At 41.0% G+C, this 17,176-nt stretch overlaps 1 protein-coding gene and 1 long non-coding RNA gene across 9 annotated transcripts in view; one reads left to right on the forward strand and one right to left on the reverse strand.

The window, feature by feature from the left end:
• The window catches only part of gria4b (glutamate receptor, ionotropic, AMPA 4b), a 90,558-nt gene that overhangs the window by 12,508 nt on the left and 60,874 nt on the right, over nucleotides 1-17,176 (forward strand). The window lies entirely within an intron of this gene.
• Nucleotides 5,741-13,012, reverse strand: LOC145554784 (uncharacterized). Its single transcript, XR_014090787.1, has 3 exons — nucleotides 12,485-13,012; nucleotides 8,168-8,513; nucleotides 5,741-6,385 (listed from the first exon to the last, which is right to left on the reverse strand). It is a non-coding gene; the product is annotated as an uncharacterized LOC145554784 (long non-coding RNA).

Below are 17,176 nucleotides of genomic sequence, written 5' to 3' on the forward strand. Positions count from 1 at the left end.
AGTGTGCAATTTAGTTGCACATTTCTCTGAACTGGAGTATTTTTTTATATTTATGTTGCAATTTTTCCCTCACTATACAGTGTTTATATTTATATATTTTATCTTTTGTTTTTGTTTGTTTGCCATTTTTGCTTCTGTTAGACAGAAATTTCCACATTGTGGGACAATAAAAGAATATTTCTATTGTATCCTTTCTTTTTTCTCATTCAACAAATACCAAAAGAAAAAAATGTTAAAGCAAAACAAAAGCATCATTTATGTCAGATGAGAAGAAAAGCAGATTAACACAGCAGAAAAACATTTTTTTCACTAAATGACTTTAATGAAAAAAAGGAAGACAAACATTTTCTTTTTCACGCCGTTTGTTTTTTTTGGGTACAAATTAAATAAATATAGTGAGAATATAAAAACATAATTGATCAAATTTTGCACTTTTTTTTAATCTAACCTTCAGAAAAAAAAATTTTGCTTTAAAATATTTTATCCAATTTTTTTTGTTTTACTTGCGCATGACTTGTAAAATCAAAAGAATGATCAGAGTTAGAAAGTGTATTTTTGCCTTTCAGGGCTTCCGTAGGCCCTGGGTTTGGGTTAAACCAGGCGAAAATGGACTCAGTTTTCCAACAAAACAAGCGGTTAATCATAATTAACAAGGATAGTGATTATTTTTTCACGTTTGGTTTGGGAAACTGTTTCTTTGTAAACGGCTTTCCCCAGAAGAGAAGGGGGAAAATGTGAAGGAGTTAATGATCAGCGGAAGAACAAAATGATCAGGTATTGATCAGATGTTTGAGGACGAGGAGGAGGAGGAGGAAGAGGTTTCGTTTGGTTGGTTTTGCTGCTGGGTGTTGATGAGGAAACGGTTTGAAGCTGCTGCGGTTAAACGTGAGGCTGAGCGGTTCAGACAGAGCCGCCATGTTGTCGCCGTTTGAATGGAAACGGTTTGACGCGTCAGCTGAGTTATTACCGGACGCGTTAAAGAGGAAGACGCAGCGTCTTCATCACTGTCTTTCTCAGTTAGAAGTCTGCTTGGATGCTCTGATGCATGTCCAACACACTGGGACAGCGCGCCGTTCCAGTTTGTGTTGATCAGGTTTCCAGTTAGATTTCAGGTTTCTGCTCGGTTTTCTTTTCTCAGAGGGAAACCAGGAGTTTCTCTGTGTGCAGCCAGGCAGAGTCAAACCTACAAGCATTTTTACCAACGGGTCAGTTCGCCGGACCAACGTCACTAAATCACATTCTACCACAAAATGGCCATCAGAACATTTAGTTCATCAAAACATTGGAACTTAAATAATGTTTTAGATTTAAAATGGCCTAAAATGTAAACTTTTTAGTTTTTATTTTTCTCTGCTCCATTTTAGTTGAAGAATCTTGTAGTTTTGTTGATTTGATATTTAGCTTCAATCTAAATATTTATAAGAGAGGATATAACGAGTCAAAAAGGGTTAAAAAGCTTAAAAATTTTCCTCTCTTAATATTAGTTACAATTATAGTGTAACCTAGTTGTGTCTGTTGTTCTATTTATTTAAATTGTTATATTTGATTTTTAAAATTAGATTTAAAATGATATTTAAAATGTCTTCCAGTTCCAGTGTTAAATGTTCATTATAAAGTGTATTGATCTTGCATCATTATGTCATTACTGTTATGTCACTGCTTCTCGTCCGGTAACAGGCCTTAGCTCAGTGTCAGTGCAGGTGTGTGTGGTGTGTGTGAGGCACTGTGTCGTCCAGCTGCTGGTTTTCCTCAGAGGAATGATCCGGGTCCCAACATGGAGACCAACAGCAGCGTGTTCGCTCCTCTACTACTGCTCGCTCTCATCTATTATTAGATCAGATGATTACTGGTTATCAATTCTGGACCATCACTGTGTGTGTGTGTGTGTGTGTGTGTGTGTGTGTGTGTGTGTGTGTGTGTGTGTGTGTGTGTGTGTGTGTGTGTGTGTGTGTGTGTGTGTGTGTGTGTGTGTGTGTGTGTGTGTTATTGGAGCGGCTGCAGCTTTTGAACTCTCTCCAGCGGTCCAGCAGAGAAAAGCCCCTGATTGCTGCATGATTGGCCAATTACTTCGCTTTTATCCGAGCCACCCCTATGGTGGTCAGAGAGCCAGAGGATGAGCTGATGAGGAAGAGCCGGTTTTTCTCTGCTGCTGTTGAAGCCGTGTGTGAGGTGTTGCTTCACTCCAGGTGGAAACCAGCCCAAGGTCGCCATGACCTTCACACAGCCGACACTGAAACTTGGAAACAGATTTCCTTAGTGCTTCCACCAAATCAGCGTTTCCGTCAGAAAACCTGCTCAGCCCGGCGCTAGGGGGCGCTAGACCGTCCGCTAGCTGCCCCACCAGGTTTCTCTGTTAAAAATGTTCAAAGTTGACAGGAAATTTTGGAAACAACAAAGAAAATCCAGCAGTGGATTAATAAAACTAATCTTTCTGTAGGTTGTGTATGTCAAGTCAAATGTCATTTTCTTTATAATTGTCTGCTAAAATTGCTGATGTTTTATTGTACATCAGTCTAGTTTAACCCGTCTTTGCTATCTCTGTTAGTGGTGTATAAATAAAAATAATTTTAAATAAGTAAACGATACACAGCCTGGTGGGTGGGCAGGTAAAGCCTGGAGGCCCGCCAGGCTGATGATGCTCTGTATCATCAACATCCAGCTGGATGTTTCTCCTCCTTCACCTGCAGTTTGAGCGGCTCCATCCAGACGTCTGTGGCTCAGGAATCAGGCGGTGGCGTTCCTGTTCACAGACCTCTGAGTGACTGTAGCTGCGTTTCCACGTAGCCTGACATCCAGCCAACTGGAATAAATTTGTTTTGTGGAAAGACGCAAATTTAGGATGAGGAGGTTTTTCAACTGTATCAGAATGGGTGTATTTAGCAAAACTGCAATGGAAGCACTTTTTTCTAATCACATGATCAACCGCTGGATGTTACTGCTGGCGGAAACGCCAAAGAAAATGACAGGAAGTGAGGGGAAGATGAAGACTTTATTTTTCAGACAATGTGTGAAAGTCTCACAGCATCACAGTTCAATCTGTTGAATCCATTGCTCTTCTGTAAAATGACCGCCTACAGTTTCCTCAAAACGCTGCATCATACATAGCCATTCCAAGGTACAAACGTCTCCTCTGATTGGCTGATAGATGATGAGCACCACGGCTGAATTATCGATATATTTACTATTTACCTGAGCCGCTGCCATGATTTTTAGAGACTTGTCGCTTGAACGTGATTTTAGTTTCATTTCTTAATCTAAACTGCGTTGACAGGTCAGAGGAAATCAGAATCCAAAATGTCGTTTTTTCACTGAGTCAGAAAAATCACTAGTCTGAACATTTAAAGCATTTTCATACAGAAGTACTGTTATTAGCCTGTCTGTCACCGTAAACCTTCTGAATTCCCAGTTTTTCAGGAAAATCAATCTGACAAAACAAATGAATCAACGAGGCTGATTGAAAATGAGAATTACAGATAAAAGTGGATTTAAAGAGGAAAAATGAGGGGGGAGGTAAAGGAGGTCACTGACTCATTTGGCCGATTACTGCAGGCGGTTTGCTCCAGAGCCTCAGGGCTTCCTCTGAATCTGTTTGTCCTCTTTAGCTCTTTCTGAGCGTCTTTCAGCGTGCAATACTCATTTATAACCCTCCAATATGTAAAGCTACAGTCAAAAATTAACACTAATAATTTAGTTGCAAGAGAAATAAAATAGGCTCAAACTCATATTTTCATAATTTTTTCATTATTCAAATCTCACAGTTTGAAGCTAAATATTTAAGTAAACTAAATATTCAGTTAGCAACTTGAATAATTAGCATGAAGCTAAATATTTATTTAACAAGCTTCAAATGAATTATTTATGTCTTAGACAAATATTAAGTATGAAGCTAAACATTTAGCTATATTTATCTGCTTTCATACAAATTCATCTGTCGTTAAACAGAAGTTGACTACCAAACTAAAAGCTGAGCGTCCAGACCTCTTTATAAATTCCTGCTTTCAAATTGTTTTATGGCACCTCCTTGTTTCTTTTCCTCTTTTTTTAAACGGCATTTCAGCTTAAAACCAAGGATGAGCCATTTTTTAAAGCCAATACAGACATTGACAAATTCACAGCTACAGTCATCTATCAGCATTCAGTCTCAAACCAGCTTTTATTCTGATAGTCCACTTCCGCTTATCAGGAAGTTAATTAGCACATTGGCTGAATATATAAGTTTGAATTAGCTAAATATTAAGTTTAGCTCTGAGCTAGCTAAATATTTAGCTAGCTAACGTGCCATTTTTGCATATTAGCTAGATACTTATCCAGCATAGTTCTAGCTAAATATTTACTTTAGAGGTAAATATTTAGCATGCTAAATGTTTGTAACGCAGAGCTAACTGGCTAGCTAAATAGCAAGCTAGCTCAGAGTTTAATATGTATTTGCAGCTAAATGTTTATCTTGCTAGCTAACTATTTAGCTCTAATCAAAATATTTAGTTTGGACTTGTGACATTTATAAATGAATGAATTACTTGGTGAAATTATGACTGAATATTTTAAAAATCATGACTTTGAATTGAAAATCTGACTTTGAGAAAACAATCTTCTTTTGTCCTCCTGACCGGCCAAGTAACCCAAACTATTGCTGAATTTCCAGGTATACATCTGATGTTTTCCAGCTGCAGGAAAGCTTTCCATCAACCTAAGAGCTTTTTGATCCAGTTCCTGATAGTTTTTGAACCTCTGGTCATGCTGCAGATCTCAATCATCATACAGATATCCATCAACAGTAATCATTCTAAAAGTATCAGTACCTAACAGTGCATTCTTACTGTAAACATCAGTTTCTAGCGCTAAAAACAAAGTTTGCTGTGTCTTGTAATGCTGGTGGAAAACAACCTTTCTACATTTTTTATTTTTTTTTCAGCTTCTCACGTATTGATGTTTAGCAGATATTTTTGCATTAGCAACACGGACGTATCAGGTGCAGGAGCAGCAAACTTTGTGTTTACTGCTGACGGCAGAGGAAACAGAACTTACGCTGCAGATTCATTTTCCTCCTGAACCCTTTGGCTAACACTCAGCAGACTCCCTCAGACAGCTAGCTGTGGATTTGGAGGTCACACCCTTGACTTTTCCTTGCTGCTCACTTCAGGGAATCAAAACTCATATAATCGAGCTTTTCACTGCTGCCGGCTCCCATCATGCCCCTCTGCTCTCCGACGGAGATCAGGGATCGTCCTTGAGTCCTGACCGCAGATCTCGGCTAAATCCGCTGACTGGCTGCTTCCTGTGGGAACAGAAAGCATGATGGGAGCATCAGCAGACATTTCAATCCGACAAACACCAGCAAAGAGACGGACGCAAAGGAAGAGAAAGGACAGAGGAGACGAATGTGTCATTACCAGCAAAGAGACTGAAAATGCCTCTTCCTTCCTCAACTTATAACTGGCCATTGTCTAATTATGATTTATTCTTCAGTTATTGATGGTAAAAAAGAACAACTGACATTATCTCAAATGTTATTGTTTCTACTTTCTCCATTTTCTGTTCCACAAGAGCATCAACAAAATAGTCAACTTGAAGATGTGATTAAATGATGTAAATTAAGAATGCGCCAATCCACTTTTCCCACTTCTGATTTCTGAGGTTTAGTTAAAACATAATTTAAGTTTGATAATTTGTGACACTAATGTTCTAATTTCCATCAGGAGTTTTTAGCCATCTGACAGTTTTGGAGTTATTTGGTGACGAATCGCTTCATATTCGTGTCTCTGGTGGATCTGCAAACCCAGACGTTTGATGTTTCTGTAGAAGAGAAACATCAACCTTGGTGTCTGAGATAATTTCTGCCTTAAATCAGTGAGGTTGGGGGTGTAAATGAGCTTCTAGCTAAAATGATCAAAACAAGCATTTGTTAATGTTTGTATAAATTAGTTTCTCTATTAGAATTAAAGTCATTTTGATGGCATGCAACAATCCTCACCTTCTTGCTCTTCATTTAAAGAATGAAGATATTCATGATGTTGGTCCAGTTTGACTCTAGCAGGACTGTTTCTGTAGTTTGGTTCTGCTCACGTTTTACAGCGAAGCTGAAGAAACTGATTAACAGCAGAATATTATTTCAGCCATGAATGGAGAATAAATCCGTCTTCATCCTGTTTTCCACACATAATGTATTCATGCTTCAGCTGCTGCTCTGCATTCACGGCATGTTTTATATTTTTATGTGTGGGATGTAATTTCAGTATTGCACCGATAACAAAAGATGAGAAAAAAACACCATAAATCCGACTCACTGGGAATATTCCAGATTAGATTAGGTTTCCCCTCATGCTGACACATCTATCATTCATAGATTTGGGCTTCTTCCTGCCTCCTGCAGGGCCACTTCCTGTTCCTGTGGAGACAGAAAGTGGAATATGACATGGTTAATATTTTGAATTAAAGAGTTTATTTCCTAACTCATAGAGAATAATCAATAAGCGAGATCAATAATGGAATCTGAATCGATAAATTTTGATCAGTTCCCATCCAAAGTAACGCCATGACTGTAACTGTGTGTTGCAGTAATTACGACCCAACAAACACAAATCCTGCTCGACACGCATTTCTATTTTACAAAACGCTTCATCTGGACAGCAGTAACTTGAAGAAGTTTGAGTTCTGCTCACAGTAACTTGATTTAATCATATTTTCTAATTTATCTGCATTTACTGGTGCTTTCATTGGACAAATAGTGGAAAAAAACCAACTAAAACTAAATATTCTGACAGTTTTTTAGGGGTTTTAAATATTAATTGTAATTAATCATGATAAATAATGCGATAAATGCTGATTTCTGCTGGACCGGATCTTCGTCTGCTTCAGAACCTGGAAGGAAACGTAGATCTGATCCTAAAATAACAGCAGCACCCGATCGGTCGCCTCCTGGAGAGGTGATGAATAATTCAGTAGCAGAGGAACAGAAAAGCAGCAGGTTCAACATGAACGCTGCTGATCCAGTTACTGGATCATTCACTCAAACAGAAATCATCGGTGTGGAGCTCAAACAGCCAGGTGTTTCATTCAGAGATGAACTTTGATTATAACGTTGACTGTAGAGGTGAAAACCAGTCACACTGAAGCACGGTGGTGACTCACAGTGCTGCGGGCTGAAGCTGCAGCGCAGTCTGGTTTGAGCTGATCTCGACAGAATAAAATATCTGGATCGATCACAATCAAACCCTAATGAAGACCAGGAATCGTTTTTTGTCGGATTGATGAATCTTAAGGAAATAGGACGGCCGGTCACAGGTGAAAACGACACAGGAAAGATGCAAACTCCAAAAAACAAATTTAAACAGAGAAGCTGCAATCACAGAAAATGAAAAAAGAAGAAAATGCTACAGATAAGAACATCAAGTATCAAAGCTGCTAACTCGCTCCATTAAAAATAAGTCCTCCAGTCCACCAGGGGGAGTCTGGAGTCAGTGATATTACCTAAATAAATCTGCTGTTAAGGTAAAAGACAAAATATAACGCAGCTTTTGTTTCTTCTTCCAACTTTCTTCTTTACTGAGCATCATGTCGCAGGTCATCTGCTGGCCGACTCCCCCTGCTGGTCAGGAGGACTTCTGCTTTCTGTTTTGTTGCAACGTTTGCTGCTGTTTTTCCTTTTTGCACCATATTTCCATTTTGTGTTTGGAGCATTTTTCGCTTCTGTTTTTTATTTGCATCGTTCCTGTGTCTGCACCTTAAGAAAACAATCTTAAGGTTGTTTCATAGGGTTAGGGTTTGGAGAGTAATAAAAAAGTAATGCAAACCAGCAGTGTTTGTTTTCAGGGAAAAACAAAAAAAAAATCTACTAAACCTGTGATGAATGAAGCGATCGCAAAAACCAGAGACTGAGAGGGAAGAGGAAGTAATCTCAGAGGAGAGAAGAAACCTCCTGATGTGCCCTGACATCAGGCTAATGTAAAACACACACACGCGTGTCGTGTTGATGTTTCAGATTGGGGGAATAAAGTTGTTTTTGCATCACCAGAGTAAAAAATGAAGATCTAGACGACGATCTTCCTCACCTCATGAACCTGAACATGAATAAATGAGCAAACACGAAACGTCTAAACCAAAAAACAAACAAACCTTGAAGTCAAGAAAAAGTTCTGATATGACTTATTTATATTTGGTTCAAACCCACGTTCCAGGTTGATGAAGACCTTCTCTTCTACTGGTAGGTTTTATTTCCCTTAGAGCCGACGGCTGCACTGAAAGCTTCGCTGCTGCTGCTGCAGCTCTTCCTGCGCCTGCAGAGGCAGGAATGCAGCTGGAGGTGGAGGCAGATAAATCCTGAGTCCAAACGGCGACGCTAACACCGCTTAGCAGCGGTAATGAGGTCAGAGTCGCCGCTGTCCGCCTCAGATGGAGATTTATCCAGAGAAGAAGAAGTCCGCTGGCCTCCAGGCTCACCCCGATAAAGATGCTGGAGTCTGAACCGCAGAGGGAGACGCGGAGCTGAAGGAGATCCAGGAACGATCAGAAAAACTCTGGGAAGATAAACACAGAAACATTTAATAAACTGGAACATTATTTAAAAGCCTGTTTATTTCAGGAAATCCATACTGATGAATTACAGCAGATCGAAGTTTGAAAGCTTTTATTTTTGTTAGTTATGCTAATTTTCTGCTTACAGCCAGTAAAACCATTTAAATGTGAATATTGATGTGATTACATCAGAGTAATGGAAAAACAGTTTAATACAGAACCGTGGCCTTAATGAAAAGTATGTTTAATATCTGCTTAAACGCTGTCAATTTTCAAAATCATCTTCGTCAGAATGAATATTCTCATTTCTTGAGTGTAGGTAGAATAACACTTTGCACCAATCTGATGGTTCAATAATCTAAATACATTTAAAACAAGCTCGTATATCTATTTATTCAATAATTTATGTTGCTCATTTTATGGACGTAAACATGATGAATTAATTACAGACCCTGAAATGAACTGACCGGGTTTCTGGTGTCGGTCCAGCACCAGGGTCGGGTCTCACAGCGGCGCTTGCTGCTGCGCAGCGGTGCTTTGTGTGGAGCTGTCCTGAACAACAGAAGCAATTAAACAGACGGGCTGAAACAATTCACAGCCGCTCTATTGATGCTCTGCAGCAGGAGGAGGAGGAAGGAGACCAGAGGGCACTCCAGCCGTCCTATCGTTTCCAGAGAGACGATATGAGGAACAGATTTATCCCTTTAAGCTCTTGTAGCTTCCTGTAGATGGTCCAGGCTTTAGGTCACTTCCTGTAGATGGTCCAGGCATTAGGTCACTTCCTGTAGATGGTCCATCTATAGACCTAAAGCCTGTAGATGGTCCAGGCTTTAGGTCACTTCCTGTAGATGGTCCAGGCATTAGGTCACTTCCTGTAGATGGTCCATCTACAGACCTAAAGCCTGTAGATGGTCCAGGCTTTAGGTCACTTCCTGTAGATGGTCCAGGCTTTAGGTCACTTCCTGTAGATGGTCCAGGCTTTAGGTCACTTCCTGTAGATGGTGCAGGCTTTAGGTCACTTCCCGTAGATGGTCCAGGCTTTAGGTCACTTCCTGTAGATGGTCCATCTACAGACCTAAAGCCTGTAGATGGTCCAGGCTTTAGGTCACTTCCTGTAGATGGTCCAGGCTTTAGGTCACTTCCTGTAGATGGTCCAGGCTTTAGGTCACTTCCTATAGATGGTCCATCTACAGACCTAAAGCCTGTAGATGGTCCAGGCTTTAGGTCACTTCCTGTAGATGGTCCAGGCTTTAGGTCACTTCCTGTAGATGGTGCAGGCTTTAGGTCACTTCCTGTAGATGGTGCAGGCTTTAGGTCACTTCCCGTAGATGGTCCAGGCTTTAGGTCACTTCCTGTAGATGGTCCATCTACAGACCTAAAGCCTGTAGATGGTCCAGGCTTTAGGTCACTTCCTGTAGATGGTCCAGGCTTTAGGTCACTTCCTGTAGATGGTCCAGGCTTTAGGTCACTTCCTGTAGATGGTGCAGGCTTTAGGTCACTTCCTGTAGATGGTGCAGGCTTTAGGTCACTTCCTGTAGATGGTGCAGGCTTTAGGTCACTTCCTGTAGATGGTCCATCTACAGACCTAAAGCCTGTAGATGGTCCAGGCTTTAGGTCACTTCCTGTAGATGGTCCAGGCTTTAGGTCACTTCCTGTAGATGGTCCAGGCTTTAGGTCACTTCCTAGATGGTCCAGGGTTTAGGTCACTTCCTGTAGATGGTGCAGGCTTTAGGTCACTTCCTAGATGGTGCAGGCTTTAGGTCACTTCCTGTAGATGGTGCAGGCTTTAAGTCACTTCCTGTAGATGGTGCAGGCTTTAGGTCACTTCCTGTAGATGGTCCAGGCTTTAGGTCACTTCCTGTAGATGGTGCAGGCTTTAGGCCACTTCCTGTAGATGGTACAGGCTTTAGGTCACTTCCTGTAGATGGTGCAGGCTTTAGGTCACTTCCTGTAGATGACCCAGGCTTTATTTCACTTCCTGTAGATGATCTAGGCTTTAGATCACTTCTTGTCTCTGCTGAAGTATTTTTGACGTGATTTACGCTGTTTTCCTGCCAACAGTCCAAATAGCAGCCAGTCCTCAGACTGCTGACGTTTCCAGGGCCTTTGGTAGAAAATCAGGCCCACAGCATCACAGAACCTCCTCTCTACTACACAGTGTTTTCCTTCCTTTCCATCTGGAGGTTTTATGGCTGGAAAGCTGCATGTATCTGCCCAAAGCACATCAGGTCCAGTGGAGTTTACCTGACTTTTATTGGAAATTAATCAATTAGTTTTTTGGGGTTTTATTTTTTGACCACTTTCCAACATATCAATACAGATTGTGAGTTATTTATAAATTAATTAATACCATGGTGAAAATTACTTAGTATGGCAGGCTCTATGAACCCAAATTATTGCTGTTAATGTTTGTGTTTTCTCAGTGCGGTGGGTTCACTGACCATAAAAAGACAGGATTTTCAGTTTCGAGTGTGCTGGTAGCCTGTCGGACTGAAACAGATCGTTGACCCGGTCCATTTCTCATCTTTAGGGCTTAGTCCTTCAAAGCTTATTATTATTAAAATACATTTTATTCCTCTTTGTTCTCATTCATTGTGGTTCTGGTTCCCTTTGGACCCATTTTCTCCTGTAAACCAGGACAGATTCTGATGAAGCCAGTGTGTAATTGGTTAGAGCCAGGTATTTCAGAAGTCGGCTTGTGATTGACTGCGATTTTCATGGCAAAATGAGAAACAACAAACTGGGTCTGGGATATTTACTGGATGAGGTTTAATGATAATGGTTAGAGATGTGCCCACTGCATGGCTGCCAGCAGGATCTCTGGACCCGGCAGGATGGGAACACTGGGAATATTGGGAGAACTGGGAGTACTGGAAACACTGGGAGGACTGGGGAACCCTCAGTCTGTGGGTGTTCCCAGTTCTCCCAGCATTCTGATGGAGTTTGCCACTGGTGTAGCTTTTTTCTCCAGTGTTCGATTCTCTTCTGCAAACACCACTTACTGTGAATCCTTACACACACCCACTCAGGATCCCAGAGGAGCCTCTCGATGCTCCCAGTTGGTTCCCAACGCGAGACTCCATGTTTCAGCCCGACTCTCTGCTCATTCACCCACCCGTCTGGTTCCAGGTTGGGTTCAATGGTGGCGCGTCTCCAGGCGCCATCACTCAGTCAGTACTTCTCCTTCTTCTGCTGCTGTTTCCTTCAGTGTCTTAAAGGAAATGTTTTCATGTTTTGACTCTAAAGTGTTTCTGAATCATGTTGGTTTCATGGATTTCATTGTCAGGATTTAGTTCATAGAAACTGAATTTGTACTGGGCAAAATTTTCACGTCGTTCAGTTTTTTTGTTTTTAAATTAATTTCTGAATCCAGTTTATTTTAGTTGATGTGAACTTCATGTAGCAGATCGTTGCTTTTTATTGGTTTATAAGGGGATAAATTGTCTGCAGATCCATAAAGCCTAAACAATTTATTTATAATTTATTTATAAATGTACGTGTTTATCTACAAATGTTTTTATCCATAACTGTTTATCCATTTATTTACTTATACATACATTTTATTATATATTTATCTAGTTATATTTATTTAAGAATGTATGTATTTATGTATAAATTAATTTATCCACAAATTTATATATTTATCGACATATGGATACATTTTTATATTATTTATAAATTAATTTAATGTGTAACTGAATGCAGAGGACCGTATTCTCATATTGTTCTTGAACTGTTTGTTTCTTTTGGCTAAAGCTGAAACACAAACGGTAAACGAAGGCATCTTTTGTTTGGCGCCCTGCAGCGGGGGGCACCCAGGCTGCGGTTGCCACGGAAATGACAACCTTGTCCCTGGCCTGGTTTGACCTTGTCGTTTTGTAGCATAGCTTGCTGTTAGCGGTAACAGCAGATCTGCTTCTCCTCCATCAGGAGTTCCTCCGAGCGTTTCCTGGGAACCCGGCCGGATTCTCACCTTTAGGTTGTAAATATCCCGTCGCCCCTCCCCGACGTCTTTCTGTGCCAGGGAACTCTAAACATCGCATGCCCTTTGATATCTTCTGCCTGTCTGAGCTTCTGAGACGCTTTCAGCTGTTTCTAAAAATATCCGGGATCTCTGCAGCGTTCGGTGCAGCCGTGCGGCCGGGAACGCCGCCTCCACCGCTTCAGTCTCGTTTGGATCTGGCTTTGACCCGTCGGCGAGTTTTGATGAGTTCTGACTGGTTAGTAACCCAGACGACCAGCCGGGAAAACATCAACATCTCAACACTTTATCAACTTCCAGCAGGTTTTCTCAGTGCCTGATGTTTGAAACGTCTGTTCCGGTTCCGGTAGAAACTTCTTCATTTTGTTGCTTTCCTCACAAGAACCTGGTTTTAAATTTTTCCCCCCAAAAATTATAACAAAACTAATGAAGCTTATTAATATAATTATTTTTTGAAACTATAGAAACATTGATATCTGCTCCATAAATCAGGATTTTCCCTCAGAAAAACTAGCTTAGCCTGTTAGCTGAAGATAACGTAAACAACCTATAGTTCGCTGTTTCTGTTTTTGACAGGAAGTTATGTGTAACTGGAAGAAACTACCGACGATACTTAAACACCAACTCTGGAGACAAACACAAAAACATGCAACTACAATAAACATCAGTTTTTTCTTCAAGTCTTAAAGCTGGTCACATTTAAAAGTAAAATAAATAACTAGGAATTAGACCTAAAAGGGAAATGATGAGTCAGCAGATTTGTAAGCTGAATTAAAAATTCTCAGGTAAAAATTTAAGTATTTATTTGGTTAAGTATTCTTGTTTTCCTGGTTTGATGCAGAGCAGATGGAAAGAACCGCAGCAGCTGAAGATGGAACAGATGTGGCAGTTTTGGTTCTGCAGATGCGGTTCTAATGGGTCTGCCGGTTCTTATCAGCAGTTAAAACAGTCATGAAGGGAACAAATTGTGGAAAATTCACATTTTGCATGTTTTTGTGCTTCCATCTGAGTTTTTACTTCTTTAGAAAAAACACACCAAGCACTTAAAAAAGCGTTTTTTTGGCAGTAAGTTAATATTTTTTTGTGTCTGGAAAATGAGCTGTTCAAAAATCTGTAGAATGCTGAGTCACACTGCACCGTTACCTAGCAACCCCAGCAAAGTTCCGCCTGTTATCTAGCAACCCAAGCTAAGCACCTGCACATTTGGTCAGCTGGTTTTTCCACTGTTGAGTTGGGGGGCGTGGCCAGCAGCAGGATTTAAAGTGACACAGGCCCTAAAGGAGCTAAAAATAAGAACTGAGCAGACAGAGATCTCGCCTAAGAACGATTTTGTGTAAAAAAAAATAGAAACATGTTTTTCTAATCTGTTCAAGAACCCGTAATATGTCACCTTTAATATCAGACAGGAAGTAAAGAGCTTGTTTTTTGTTTTTTTCAGAATAAATAATGACTTGATGTCACGAAGGCTGATTTTTCTCTCTGTATTTGCTGGTGGGGGATGGGCGGTGCTAGCTTGCAAGCTAATGGTTTCTGACTCAGAGAGCACAGTGTAGGCCGGAGGCAGAGCTGCACCACGAGGCCGGGTCAGGTGGCTGCTGGTCTGTTGTTGGCCCCGGGCCCCAGCAGAGCCTCCTCCCTGACAGGACGCGGTTTCGGTCAGGGGAACAAACTGAGCAGAGCGCTGGACGCCTCGCTCGCTAACCAAGCCACTCAATCTGAGGACAGCAGGCCGTTTTCAGCCGACACTGTCAGAACCGTTCACCCTCAGAGCCGGACCCAACCGGACCGGACCGGTCATCCACCCAGAGCAGCAGCCAGAGACAGGAGTGATCATGGTGGCCTGGAGGGGAATCATCACTCACTCTGGGTCTGGGAGGAGACTGACAGGACGATGAATCGGGTCAGGACGCAGAGGGACACGACACAAACACAACATCTACCAAGCATTTCTGTCTCGTTTCTACAAATATCTGATTTCACTCAAAATAAAATAACCTGTAATCTGACATGTTTCCTTGAACAGGTTAGCAAAGCATACAGAACATGTTTCTACAGTTTTTTAGACAGAATTTTTCTTAGATAATGAGATTTCAGTCTGCTCAGTTCTTCTTTCAGAATCAGCTGCTCTAGGACTTCTGTCACTTTAAATCTAAATAAGCTGCTGGACACGCCCCCAACTCACCGTTTAGACCCACATGTCAAAATGGCTACAAAGAGATATGCAAGTATACAACCGTACATCTTTGAACAGCCCTAGTGGAGCCTCCTGCACCATCAATAAGAATCCAGCAAGAGGTTTCCCGATGGTGAGTCAATAACAGCAACGTATACAACGGTAAAACCAGCTGAACAAATATACTGGAGTTCAGCTTAGGTTGCTAGGTAACAGAGAGGAACTCTGCTGGGGTTGCTAAGTAATGGGACAGGGTGGAATATGAGTTAACAATCCAGATGTATTTTAACGGCTCATTTTCCAGACACCAAAGAGACATTAGCTTCTTGCAGAAAAACAGCTGGGTTGTTTTTTTTGTTTTTTTTTAAAGTGATCTCATTTTTAGAAACAATAGAAACCCAAATGGAAAAACAAAAATATTTCAAATGTAAATTTTAACATTTAAATTTACATTTTGACATTTAAAACAAAAAAGTGTCAAGCACTTTTTTAAAATGAGAACATATTAGTTCTCATTAGGCAGATTATTTGATTTATAATACAGGAAAAATATTATGCCAAAAGTGAAATAATCTGCCAGGATTTACTGACTTAAAACTTAAAGTTACTTTTCTGTTAGTTTTGTTTTATTTTAGGTGAACTAAGATGTTTGCATTGGAAATTAAACTGAAAATATTTGGTAAGATTTAGATTTTTGGCAGTGCAGCATCTCAGCACTGTCTAAACACTCTGGTCCAAACGACCAGAACTGCCTGCTGATCTTCTGCTTCTGGATCTCTGGTTCTGTCTGGGAGCCGCTGAGCCGTTTAGAGAGTTCTGGTTCGGATTTTATGATCCGGTTCTTTATGGTTCTGGCCTCCAGCTGGGTGTTGGCATCAGCCGGACTGAACGCAGAGACGCAGCCGTTTATAAAGCTGATGGCTGTAGAAAACAGGACGAGTTACTGCTGGAGCAGAACCTCAGGCAACTGGAACCAGAACAATAAATCTCAAACCGGTCCTGAGCAGAAACTGTTGTCCCACTTCCAGAAATGTCTCATCGTCTTCAGGAACGTCAGGCTCATTTTCTGGGTTCAAAGGACGGAAACATTGAAATTAAGTAAAATTTTAATTAACGCTTTGAGAACTGGGTCCAAAAGTCTTCATACGGGCTCAAAGTCCAGATTTGTCCTGCCTGCATGTTCAAGATCAAACTGATGTTTAATAACTTGAGGAAATACAAGAACCTGCTGGTTTATGTAATATTTTGCGTGAAAATTCCTGTTGTTTAAAACTGTTTCTTCTTCACATATCGCCATAAAACTTCCAATATCAGAAAAAGTATCTAGATTTGTGACGAGTTTCTTTTTAAATTAAAAGTCCCTGGAGGATCTGAAAAGTCATCAAATAAAGCGACAAAGTGCTGAACTTCCTCTGCTCAGTTGGCCACGCCCCTCAGTATACCTTGGCTCCGCCTACTTTTGTTAATTTGTTTTTGTCAGTTATGCTATCACCTGGGTGTTAGTTTGTGTCTCACCTAGAAATCTGCCTCTGGGTTTGTACTGAAAGTTTCAAGAAGTCCTCATTAAGCACACATCTCAGTCTACTGAGGATCTTTGGAAAGGGGAGGAACTTAGAGAGCAGCTCTGTTAGCTCAGTTCTAATATTTCTGGTTGAATTATTGTGTGTTTGCACCATTATTCCCTCTGGTTCTGGATGCTGTTCCACTTGAAGCACTCTATATCGCTCACATTTTTACTTTTGGACATTTGTTATGATCCGCAACCATGACAACGAGAACCAAAGAGCAGAGAGAGAAGGAGGAAGTTCAATCCATCTCTTCCATCCATTATCTCCCCTACTCCAGTGTCTGTCTAAAACACATGTTTTATATTGAGCTGAGGCTGAACTGTAAGCATGTTAGCATGAGACTGTCGCACAGCTACAGTCTTCAATCAGAGGCCTGCACAGAATTGTTGGAATACTGACTGCTACTGGATCATCCAGTAACGACATCTAATTTGGCATTGTGCTAAATAAGGACGAGTTTTCCTCTTGCTTCATGAACTATTATTATTATTATGAATAGTGATAATAGAAGTCTGGGTCAGGTCCAGATCCAGAATTTGAAAATGGCCACGGCTGTACAGCATCTGTTTGGTGACACATTTGATGTCTTCATGAGGAAAACGACGCATCGGCATCGCCAAGTCACCTGCAGCGCAGCATCTGTCAAAACGCTGCAGTCAGGGAGCCGCGCCGCAGCTTATTGGTTTTACTGCTGACATGTTTCCACCTGGGATTCACGCAAGTCCCTGTGTGTGTGTGTGTGTGTGTAGGGGGGGGGGGGGGGGGCAACCAGATCTGTGTGAGAGAGAGCTGGAGGCAATTCTGCTGAAAAAGCAGCAAATATGGAGACAAGAAGATGATTGGAAGTTAATTTATGGGAGGAACAGAAGCAGAAGAGTTTCTTCACATTTTGTCACATAATAATAAACTTCAGAGTTTTTAGTTAAGGTTTTATGTAAGTTT

The sequence above is a fragment of the Poecilia reticulata genome, chromosome 14 (genome assembly GCF_904066995.2).
Source record: "Poecilia reticulata chromosome 14, P_reticulata-male-v2, whole genome shotgun sequence".
In the NCBI taxonomy this organism is placed as follows: Eukaryota; Metazoa; Chordata; class Actinopteri; order Cyprinodontiformes; family Poeciliidae; genus Poecilia; species Poecilia reticulata.